Genomic DNA, 13,254 nt, shown 5'->3' with positions numbered 1-13,254 from the left:
TCTCTTTTATACCCCATTGCCATTACTTCTTAAACTTCTGTTTACCTGAATTTTTTTGAGACTTTTTAATTTGTTTTTGCCAAAATTTGATAAGGAGATACAAAATCCCTTGGACAATTTAGAAAAGGAGAGCTGAAAAATCTTAGAGAGTCCCTGGATTAGCTTGCTCCTTTAATCACACTTTTGATCACCTCTGCAGCAGAGGGGCCAGGCAATAAATCTCTATCCAAGGAAGAATTTAAAATCTCATTTTTAACATCATCTAGGAGGTTCTGAAAATGTACATGTGCAAATCTCCTTAAAACAGGACCAGTGGCCACAGCCCAGATGAAGTATCAACAGGGTCATACACCCACTGCAAACAAGGAGTACTGCATTGACCTGTACAACAGAAAAAAAAACAAGTTATTTAAAGCATTTTTTTTCCTCCCAAGAAGAAATTGCAGATAAAAAATTCCTTTTACTTTCATGATTTGTTATTATAAACTTTAACATATAAGCCTGACGCATCAAAATTTTGAAAATCAAATATGCAAAAGTATACACTTTTTTCCCATATCTAAATAATTTTTCCCATCTTAACAGAAAAAGTAAGACTGAAAAAAGCTAAGTGCCTAGCAGAAGTGGGATTAAGAAAAGCTATAACTGTTGGGTCAGGTTTGGGAATAGTATATAAAATTGAAAAGACTGCGGAAGTTTATACACCCTATTTGCCTTTTTGGGGGCAGCTGGTTGACTATCAGGAAAACTAAAGACAGTAACACACACATCATCTAAAACAGACAGAACAGGAGGAATAGTAGTGGATTCCAGAAAAACCTTCTGCAACAACTCATGATATTTTCTGAGGGACAGAGAAACCTCAGTGTTCTCCTTCTGAAAACACTGGCATATTCTTGCAACAGTCTCAGAGAAAGTGACACCCCCCTCCACACAGGGAGAATCACACACTGAGATCTCCAATGAGTCTGAATCAGAATCATCCCTGTATCTTCCTGTTCAGATGCAGCATCTTGAATAGCTTCAGGAAAAAGAGGAATCCCTCTTTAATTTACTAGAAGCTACTTCACAAGAAGGAGCAATGGAAAATTAAATTGTATTACTAATGGCCACAGCTGCTTCCCAGCGATGGACACAACTGTCTTTGTTCCCTCTGCAAGGACCAACAAAAGTGGCTCTCTCTTGCCCACTGAGGGGACTCCAACAGCAGCAGAGGACATGGCTAATCTCCGGTCCATCATGGCTGTAGGTGCTACACCAGAGGCATCTGGGGAAAAAGATGAGTGGTTTGAGGTACAACAAATGGCCATAGCAGAGTCACCTGCCTGCAGCTGAGGCAAATTTCTAGCCTGCTGTTGTGGAAAAGCCTGTTTGCTGAACTTTTTCTTTTTGTAGCTGGAAGAAAGACCAACAGTGGGGCTGGTAGTTTGTTCCATGGTCAAAACGAAAATGGTTCCTCTTTCTCAGGGAAGACAAACAGCAATTGCCAGTAAAACTACTAGTCCAAAAAAGCAAATGAATGCAAGCATATTCCTTACAAATATAATGCAAGCCTGTAATCTTATGTAAATAACAGACACGTGGGAATGCAAGTACTTTACAACACTATATCTGCACAACAAATGAAGAAAAAAAACAATTTCTCCACAGAAAATAAGTTTTCAGTTAATTAACACTACTTTTAAACTGACAAAAAAAATGAGTGTTCCATTTAAAAATATATTACAGTCTTCAGACAGTTAAAACTCAACACTCCTAGATTTATAATAACTTTCCTGAAGAAGAAAGTAATAAAAATACAGTAAAATTAAGAAAGTGGAAGTCCCCTAAAGGGAACTTATCTGCCCAGCAAAGGAAAGCACAAACTGTCCACTGATCTTCAAAAACCTCAGAGGAGCACAGTCTCTGGCAGCAGGAAAGCTCTGAAGGGCTTCTTACCCAAACTTTCCTTACAGTCAGCTCAGCTCGAGTTGCTTGACAAATTTGAGTGTGTGGATGGTGCCCTGAAGCTTTGGAAGCTGTCTGTCTGTTATATACTTGGCAGGATATAACCCATATAGCTAAAGCTACTGCAGCAGTGATCAATATGATGAACATTATATGTTCTGGGAGTGTAATGAATTGGAAGACTTTTAAAATTCCCTACAAGTACTCTATCAGAAATATTGGGTGAGCAAATGGGTGTAACTAAGGAACTTTTTTTAGATGGGTTACAGGACCTGAGTTGCCTAGACATTGTAAAGACTTGTGAAGTTTAATTCTGGTAGCTGCCAAAAATGCAGTTACTAGAATGTGGAAATCAAAGTCTAAACCAATTGTACCTAAAATAGTGAATACTGTAACAGAGGCAAAAGAACTGGAAGTCGGATCTTCAGAAAAGGGTAGGGGCAAATTACATAGAGAAAATGGAAATTGTAAGAACAGTAAATGTGCAATAATTTTTTGGAGGAGGAATGATGTTTGACAGAAGGCAGGAACTGATCAACTTATGTAATGTCAGACTGATGATACTTGCATAAAAGCATGCATGTGATATATAAAGTCTGTGACTGTGAACATGTTAACATGGTTTGTTTTCTTTTATATAAATGCATGTTTATCTATGTCTTAAGTGATAATTCAATAAAGGTGATAAAAAATAAAATTTTGCTTCATGAGTTCTAAAACTGGACATGATTTAGAGAAGTTATAAGTTAACAGTACCAATATATAAAACAGTCCTTAATTTAAGGCCTCTTCACTACTTATATTTGCTTTGTCCCTAATTTTAGAGGAGAACTATGGTGTAAAGACCTAAAAGGTACAACTGGTATTTCAAGATGGAGCACTTCAAGTCATTTTAGAACAACAAAATATTTTGGGACATGTGTGAACCTTGGCTTTAGTTGGCAGTCACTGTTAGAGTGACACCTTGACCCCATGTGTAAAAATGGGAAAAGGGATTGTGGATGGATGTTTATGATGAGCTTGGTATGACTAAGCCTACCAATGCTGAAGAGAGGCAAAATAACAGAAAGCAGTACTAGCAGCACATTAAGAAGTATGCTCAGAGAAGCTGCTGGACAAATATTCAGGATATTCTTATGACAATAAAACATATGTAGAATGTTTGTGTAGGTTCCCAGCACTGTGAGCAGCAATCCAGCTTGTGCAGTGCAGATACAGTCAAAATACTTTTGATGCCAGCATGCATGATTTTAATGATAAATTGAAAAACATTGAGTATTTCTGTCATACTATTACTACTAATAAAAATGCGAATGGGAAACAAAAGGATTCTTTTTTTTTTTTACTCAAATGTTTTTATTGATTTTCTTCAAAATATAATAAATGACTCAAGTGAAATTTAAGTAGTACTTCAAAACATATTGACAAACTATATACATTACTTAAATTTGGCCTGAAGACAAAATATTAGATGAACCAATCTAAGTCAGTTTTGCGTAAACTTCGAACAAATATTTTTCTTCTATAATTTTTTTTCTTTTAAGTACAGTCTGAGTTCATTTTTAATGCCTCAATAAGAGTTGAAATCTTTCTCCATGGGTTGTTTGTCCATATATAAGGAGCAATCCTTAGCTCCTTGACTTTGACTTCCATCACTGCTGTTTCATTTAATAACCTTAAAAATTATTCAAAGGATGGTTCAGAAATGGATTTTCACTTTCTAGTTATGCGCTTCCTAGTAACTGCTAGTATAGTCCATAATAAATATAAATTTTTTTATTCATTTCAGTCTTTTCATTAATATTCAGTAAAATTAAAGATTTAAAGTAAATGAATCTATGAATATGGCTTGAAAGAAATTACCAATATCTTCCCAGTATTTTCTGACTAATACAATCATATGTATCCAATCTGCTTTACTTATTTGTAGGCATCTCCAACATGTGACATTGTTGGAAGAGCTGATTTTGGCTATTTTATTGGGTGTATACAATGATCTATGCAGAAATTTCCATGTGTATATTCTCCAAAATTGTACATCAGTTGTTAGTTTAATAGAATATAATAAGTTTGTTTTGCTTTCCATGGATATATTTATTAAATGTCCTTTGGTGATGAAATCCCAATAGTTCTGTTGAGTTTTAATTTTATAATTTATTAGTAATTTATATAATTTTGAAGTTATATTCTTTTAATTACTACCATATATAATTTCACCTAACTATTTTATATATTAAGTCTGTTTTTGAAAGGAGAATTGTTTATTATTCTGCATAGATCTTGTGAGTATTTCAATACACTTTGTAGAACTAGCCAATCTGAAGATGAAATATAATATGCATTTATTATTTGTTGACTGTCAACTATTTTTGATTATTAAAACATTTCTGACAACAAATAAAGTTTTTTATTTCCCAAGTAGTAAAAATATTCTTATGAAGCTTACTAGGGAAGATTTTTGTAGAACTAAAAGAAATTATTAAATTCATTCAAATCTTTATATCTGTATTGGCGATAATAAATTTCCTAAATATGTTAAAAATGTAATTTGTAAATTCTAATTTAGTAGGCTTTACCATATTATATTGGATTCCTATATATAAAATATGCCAGGGTTTATTAATTTGATTATCTAACATAAGGTTATTTATTATAGGATTTTCATTTGAATAAATTATAGTATGTAAGATTTTGTAACTAGAGGAGTAATTTGGATCTATACAGTTTATAATTATTCTAAATATAGACACTTTTATGTACATCTATATGTCTGGAAAGTTGATTTCTACTCTTTCCCATGGTATATTATGGTCTATAAAGGCTACTCTTTTTTATTGAGGTACCATAAAATCTTAATAATAGTGTATTGATTTCTTTTAAAATATGTTTTTTCTGGAATCTTAGGAATAGTTTGTGTTATATATCAAATTTTGAGTAGAAGCATAATTTTTATTATTTGTAGTCAATCTTCAAAGATTAAATATGTTTTATTCCAATTTATTATATAATTTTTCAAATTATCTATGATATTTTTATAGTTTATAGCAAGTGTTTCTTCTATATTTTTACCATAGAACAATGCCTAAATAATTTAGTGTAAACTTGCTTGCCTATTATATGGTTCCCTTCTACTAGTAAGTCATTGTTTTTGTTTAAGATTAAGAAGTTAGATTTTGTTTTGTTGAAATGAAGACCCAAGATTAAGTAAAATATTTCAAATTGTTCATCTAATTCTTTTACAACTTCTTTTTAGATGGATAATGTAAGTAGGATGTTGCCTGCAAATAACAATTTTAGAGTTGCATTGTCCATATATATCAATACCTTTTATTTTTGTATTGGACCAAATTGAAGAAGCAAATAATTCAACAGCAAGTGTAAATAAGATAGGGGACATGGGACATCCTTGTTTTGCTCCCCGTTTTAAAGCTATAAATTCAGAGGTGAATGGTCCTAGTTTTACGTATGCTAAATTATTTTTGTATATATATTTTTATTAAGGAAATAAACAATTGAGGAAAATCATAAAGAGCTAATACCTTAAATAAATATTCCCAATTTAGAGAATCAAAAGCTTTTTCTGTGTCTAATGCTATTATTAGAGCTTCCTGATTCTCTCTATTTAACATATCTATGAGTGTTAATACTCTCTGACTGTTATCATAAGTGCGTCTGTTATATATATATATATATATATAAAACCTGTTTGATCCTCTTTTACAATGTGTATCAAGGATTTTTTAATTCTATCAACTAAGACATAAACATTTTATAATCGTTATTAAGTAATGATATTGGTCTATACGATTTACACTGAGTAGGATCCTTATTTTCTTTTATTACAGGTGTGATTAGCGAATATCTCCATGAAGGTGGTATTATATTTTGTGTTTGAATTTCTAGTAATGTTTTATGAAAAACTGAGGTTATAGATGCTGGAAGAATTTTATATATTTCTATTATAATGCCATCAATTCCCAGTGTTTTATTACTTTTACTTTCCTTAATACTATTTGTGACTTCTTTATATGTGATTTGTTTTTGTATATCTTACTTTAATTTTTCTGGTACTTTTGTAACTTTGGGAAAGTTCAGCTCTAAATTTGAGAAATTAATATAAATTTTGTTTGTTCCATAGTGTTCCACATAATGATGTTTAAAAGCTTCAAGAATTTCATTGACATCTGAAACTTTTTTTCCCTTTATGAATATTTGTGATGTCATTTAATCTAGACTGTCTTTTAATTCTGGACCATAAATTACGCATGTGTCTTGGTGAAATAGAATATGAGTTTAGTTTTAGTTTCTCTAATGCTAGATTTTTTATGAGTTAAAATTGCATTATATTTTTTATTCAGTTCTTCATTTTTTTTTATTAGAAGAATTTGTTGGATCATTGTTGTTAATCTTTATAATTTGTTTTTATATTATGTAATTCTGATTCCCATTCTTTTTATTTCTAAACCATGCAAGGATTTGACTGTATATATATATATATATATATATATATATATATATATATATATATATATATATATATATATATATATATATATATATATATATATATATATATATATATATATATATATATATATAGAGAGAGAGGCTTTCAAGGTATCCCATATCATTACTATATTTATTTCTTCAGTATAGTTGGTTTCTAAGAAGAACTGTAATTCTGAAATTAGCCATGGCTTAAATTCTTCTAACTTTGCAATATAAGCTGGTATTCCTGTTAAAAATGTTAATTTTTTAAAGTCTACTTGAAGTTTGAGAATAAGAGCATTATGATCTGACATGGGACAGAGGATTATTAAAAATTTGACTATTTTTGTATTTAGCTTTTGTGAAACATAAATTTTGTCTATTCTTGTTTGGGTGTTGAATCTGTGATCTTGGTGGGAAAATAATAAATTTTCTTTAAAAATGAATGTGTCAATTAACTTGTGACTTTCAGTCCATTTTATAAGTAATTCTGCACTAGGCTTGAGTTGCATGTTTCCTCTATTAGTGGTCTTTGAGTTATCTAAGATACAATTAAAATCCCCACCCATTATCAGATTACTTTCATATGTTATACTAACAAAATCTAAATGTTTTTTAGCAGTCCCTTGCCCATGCCATGGAACCAGTATAAATTTACTAGAGTCCAAATCCTATTATTAAACTTTATTATAATTAGTGTTAAGAGGCCTTCTTTGTCTTCATAATTACACATGATTTGGGGATTAATGACATTCTACTACTCTGCTTGTTTGTTTTATATGAGGAATGGGCTAACGTTAAGTATTCATTTGGATTCATATATGTTTATCACTTGTTTTAAAATGTGATTCTTGGAGAAATATTACCTGTGCTTTATTTAATTTTAGATATCTTAATAGATTTGACCTTTTCTTTGGGTTGTTCAAGCCACTCATATTTAAAGAAAGTAGTGCCAAATCCATATACTTTATTCAATTCAGAGTTTACTTACAACTAAATCATACCCATTACTCTACTTTGACATTTTAATTGTTCATATTCCTTGTCTTTTTTAACTTTTTTAATCAGATTGATTTTGTTTTGTTATAGAATATACAATAGATTCTAGTTCAGGCCTACAAAAAAGAAAACAGTTTAATACAATAACAGCTACATGTAGTAAAAAAATCCAATACCTCCAGAATTCCCCTATTATACATGGAATGACGTACATTCCCAATCTGATAGACAAAATGGATCTATCAGATTGTCCCTCATATCTTAACAGCAAAAATTCCCTTTGAACTCTGTATTAGTTTTACTGGAGATCAGTTGAATTTGTGTGAGAAAAACAATGTTTTATCTTCTTGTAGATCAATTATAGTTAGTGTGACTAAAATAAAATTATTTGTTTTGAGTTTGTTTTGTCTTATTCCTTCTCAAAGTTTATATTGTCCCCATGTAAAGACTATCTGAGTTAAGATAACATAAGCTATCTAATTTTTTGACCACTAAATCCATCAATCAGTTATGTTTATTGTCTAATCATGTATGTTTAGTTTATAAGATAAACATATATTGCTTTTCCACTTTTTATCCATATTTTGGACATATGTTGAATAGATATATATTAAGACCTCTTTGACAAAAAAGTGTTCTCTAATAATTATTCTTTGTCTGTGTAATAGTTTATTTATTTACATGTTTCCCCTTTCTTTTCCTCCACCTCCCCTTCTGTTTTGTTTATATATTCTAACCATTAAGTAAATAAATCCTCATATCAGTAAGCAAAATTAAATAGGTATTCAATGTTTATATATGTATAACAATGTATTGTTCATCATTTCAAAAATGAAATTGTGAGCATTTCATTGCAATAAATATCCTGTTCAATAATTTCTAAAAAATTATCAAAAAAAATTAATAAAGTATTGTCTTAACTTATATAACAGTGAAATATATTATACATTTAAGTCAAAGATTTCCTTAATGAAAGAGAAAGAGAAAAAAAAAAGACAACAAACACTAGGTAGACATGCAATACATTTTTAAGTTCTGAATAATAAAGCATCTCAATTTTTTAACATCTAGATTTCGGTGCCATAAATGAGTTAATATATTCATGAATATCTTTACATGTACAGAATATCTTCTAAATACTAATACGGTATGACAAAATCTTCAATATACATATTACAATATAATTATCTGTCTAGTATCTGTACAAGATAAAATATGGCTTTGCAAATCTAAAATGTAATGTCATCTTATGCTCAGTTCTTTGCTTACATCTGGCTCCAAAATGACTTTACAAGTTTCTTATAACACATAATCTAATGTTATAAATATGAACATATTGTATTTTATATAAAATGTATATTCAAAAGGTTATGATTAGTGCTATCTTTGGGACCTGTCTATATAAATATTAATTTCACTGTTCTTAGTCAGTAGATCCTGTTTGTATTCATTATTAGATTCTTTATCTAGTGAATGGGAATGATGGGAGGTACACTGGTTTATAGGCTTAGTACCTGTTCATGTATCTAGTTATTTAATTGTTTACATGTCCCATAAAACCTAGAAACTACATCATTTTTATGTGCTTAATGTTACCAAAACTTATGTTTGACTGTTGTCCTTCTTTTATTGATGTGTTTTCATGTATAACATAATTAAGAGACTGCATGTCTCTTTAAGATTGTAAGGAAGTGCTTGCAAACTATTGTATCATCTCACACACAAGCACACGGAATCTGAGTAAATTAAATGCCCTCGATGTATAAAAGCAAGAATAGTTTTCCTTCAGGTGAAGGAATGTGTACTACTTATCACATTCGAGTTAAGAGCAAAGCAGATCAGTTCACTCAAATTAACTAACACAGCAGAACTTTAGGGCTCCCACATGGATGTGCAGCACGGCTGTGTTCTGACTAGCTTTATTAGCTGTTGCCTGCAAGTGATATTGCTAGAGTGCAAAGTACCATCAAAGAATCATGGGGATACAGAAAAAAATTTCAAACAGTGAAATTAAATTATCTAGCAAAATATAATGTCCAAGGAAACTTGATGTGAGTTTAAAACTATTTAAGGGTCTGCAGCTGCTGATATGAAAGAAATGTATGAGCACAACATAAAGAAAAATGAATCAAGGCCTTTGGCAATAATAACCTCTTAAAGACTGCAATAAATTGATCACAGGTTAAACACTACAGTCATTACAAACTGAAAAGGATTTTCTTAAAGGCATTCTTCGCAGATATGCTCACTGCATGTAAAGTAAATGAAGAATAAAACTAATTTAGGGCCTGTAGCTGAACTCATACTAAATACTTAATGGAAAGAAAAAAAAAGGTTTAAATATTTTCTACCACGACTTAATCATTCGTGTCATTTTAAAAATGTAACACACTATATTTGTGCCCACTTTCCATTAATATTCAAATCAAAATTACAAAATTCAAATATAAAATACTTCAAATCATTGTCTTATTAATAGTAGTAAAACAGATAAACTATCTAAGAATATGACAATTTGACTTATAATAACTTAATTATGCAAGACCTAGGAGCCACCCTTAAACCTTAAAGTACTGCAAATTTGTAAGGATATTTTTATTTCCAGTTGTTAAGTAAAATATGACTTTCATGTTTATAACATGTCTTCTTTTCATGTTTACAGATATCCAAACTCTTTAACATACCAGAGTAGGTTAAATTGCAATTGCCATCTGTTGTACTACCTAAATTTTTAACCTCACTCTGGCAATGGAATATAAAGTGCATTAGGTAAGTGTCAAAAGCACTGGAAGATGCCACAGGATATGAAATACAGCAGGAGGAAAAAGATAGTTATCAGAACGCTAATGTTTGAAAGTGTAAGGAAGTGCATGCATGCATGAATGCATTACCGCTAACCCTCCCCTTAGCTTTGTTTCTCAGTCCTGCACAGCCCAGCTTTCTCAGTCTAAATAATGGGATGGTAAACTGATTCTACAAATCCATGTCATTCTTTTGTTGCTTTTTATTTCTAAAAGGGAAGGAATTCAATACGGAGGACTCCCATAAGAGCATCACAAGCTCTTGATTTTGAGCGAGGTCAGTACACTTATTTTACTCTACTGTCTTTCTCTCGCTTCTCTCCTCTTTACTTTTTTTTATTTATTTATTGGGGAGAGTGAATAACAATTATGCCTTTTGGTTTATACCTTGTTAGGGACATGTTTGGATAGGGTCCCTTTTATTTTAGCGAACGGGATGAATTGTTGAATGCTGTTTAGTTGAACATCATTACACAAAATGGTAAAATACCGAAAGCATGGAACAGTGATTTTTTTTCTTAGGGAAAAAAAATCACCGGGCCGTTTTTGGGACTTTGCTATTTACTCTACTGTGGTGCAATCTTGGAGTTGGTATGGAAGTAGGGGGGTGTGGGGGAGAAGCCCCCCACTTTATTTTGTGTTCTGATTTTTTTTTTTTTGGTACGGATCAGTGATTTTTTTCCCAGGGAAAAAAATCACTGATCCACGTGCTTGACATTTTGGATTTTCAGGGATTGTGTGCCGATTATATAGTGTTCGCAATTCATTGCGTTCGCTTACATAATATAGACATGTTTGGATATCTACGAACTGTCTGACACTCTGAGAAGCCTGCACATCACCTGAGAGTGACTATTGTCAATGAAAAGTTTCTCAGAACGTCGCACATTTAAAATGAAGCTTGCCTAATGGAAAAAAATAACAAGTTTACTTATTGTGTGTATGTAATTATTTTTTTACTGATATCTAATTTCATTTCTATGGCAGACAGATTACCTTGCTAGCCACATTTCCAATAACTCATACTCTAAAGAACATCAAACTGCAACAGAGACGATCATTTTACATGCCCATTAATAGATACCGTGATGTACACTGCAATCCTCCCAATCAAACTTTCCCACTTCCTTCTCTCCTCTCTTGTTAAATCAAATCAAAAAGAATACATTTAAAAGTGTCAAGTGTCTCTTCAACTTACATGTTATGCAAACATTCAAAAAACAAGCTGGTTTATGTATAATAATATATAAATATTTATATATGCATATATATATATATATATATATATATATATATATGGATCCCCTTCAGTTTGCCGAAACACAAATCACCGACACCAAAAGACCGACAACACAAAATACAGACAATACACACAACCATACATGCACTAACCGTAACCCAAACCCTAACCCTAAGGTCCGACACAACCGCACACTTACCCTACCCGCACCCTAACCCTAACTCACTTAACCCACCCCTAATCCCACAGTCCGTCACTATCGCACACACACCCTACCTGCACCCTAACCCTAACTCACTTAACCCACCCTTAAACATATATTCCGTCACTATCGCACACTTACCCTACCCGCACCCTAACCCTAACTCACTTAACCTGCCCCTAAAACTACAGTCCCTCACTATCGCACACTTACCTGTCCGCTCCCTAACACTAAATCCCTCAGTCTATCGCACACTTACCGAGTCCGTCGGGTTCTCACCTTGTCGGTCATCTGCGTTGTCGGTCCTTTGGTGTCGGTGATTTGTGTTTCGGCGTTGTGGCGTTTCGGTAAACTGTAGGGGATCCATATATATATATATATATATATATATATATATATATATATGCATAAACAATCTATTGCTGATTTACAATGCTGATCATTTTTCTCTCAGAAGTTGTCTCTGTAAATGAAATATTTTATCTGCAATTAGTATAACCTAAACAAACTTTGTCATTTTTCCTTTAGATATTGTATGTTTAAATCCAATTTTACATTAATACTTTTGTACTTACTATACCAAAACCTTCTATTGTAATTTTGTTGTAATTATTGTTTTGTTTTTGGAGCTTTTATCCCCAGGACTCCATTGAAAATGGTTTTTTCTAGGCCCAATGGACTATCCTGGTAAAACAACAGCAAATAAAATAAAATAAAATAAACTGGAAAACAGTAAGCTGAATATGGTTACTATTTTAGTAAGATAGTCAAAGCCAAGCAAATTCCAAGAAGTAACTTGAACGCAAATTTATTTAAATGAAAAGAGCGTTTTCGCTGCTAGCAAGCTACAGCAGCTTCTTCAGAAGGTACAAAAATAAAAATAAAAAGCGCTAGTCTTTTAAAATACCTTAGGGAAGTGTGTAATATACATCACTTCCTGTAAAGCGCACATTTTAAAGCAAAGGGATATTCAACACTATAGCCGGACTTATAAGTCTGGCAAACTAGTTATTTTTACATAAAAAACCATCTACAGTTATTATCAAACATAGGGAACAAGACTTATAAACGCCTAGCTAAAAAACATCAAGTTAAAAATATATTTGTAGGTTAAAAACTACTTACTACACAATCTATATAAATTGTAAATACCTTAAGTAAACACATAAAATTAAAAATAAAGGTGAAGAATAAAGATAAAAATAGAGGTATTCCTAAACATTCACTCTATTTTTACCTAGAGTAACTTCTCATTTTGAGAACTGCAGAAATATTGCAGTTCTCATTCAGACCTGGGTTACTAAAGGCAGCTAATGCTATTTGCCATTCAAGTTCCTTTAATTCTAGTAATAGTGATGTTGGACCTCCTCTTACATTATTAGGTAAATGGTCTATACCCATAAAGCTGAATTTATGATTAGGATGATTTTCTATATGCTTTGCCAGGGCATTTTCCAATTTATGGTTCCTCATAGCATAAATATGCTGGTAGATACGTTGACGGAATTTTCGGTCCATCTTGCCAATATAGAATGCTGGACAGCATTCACAAAAGGCTGTATAAACTATGGACCGAG

At 31.7% G+C, this 13,254-nt stretch overlaps 1 protein-coding gene across 1 annotated transcript in view; it reads right to left on the bottom strand.

The window, feature by feature from the left end:
• LOC122805360 (interferon gamma receptor 1-like) overlaps positions 1-13,254 on the bottom strand; it is a 1,208,195-nt gene that overhangs the window by 107,967 nt on the left and 1,086,974 nt on the right. The window lies entirely within an intron of this gene.

The sequence above is a fragment of the Protopterus annectens genome, chromosome 1.part1, assembly GCF_019279795.1.
Source record: "Protopterus annectens isolate FY-2018-M chromosome 1.part1, PAN1.0, whole genome shotgun sequence".
In the NCBI taxonomy this organism is placed as follows: domain Eukaryota; kingdom Metazoa; phylum Chordata; order Ceratodontiformes; family Protopteridae; genus Protopterus; species Protopterus annectens.
Note: the sequence above shows the minus strand (reverse complement) of the source record. Positions and strands in the feature narration are given on the sequence as shown.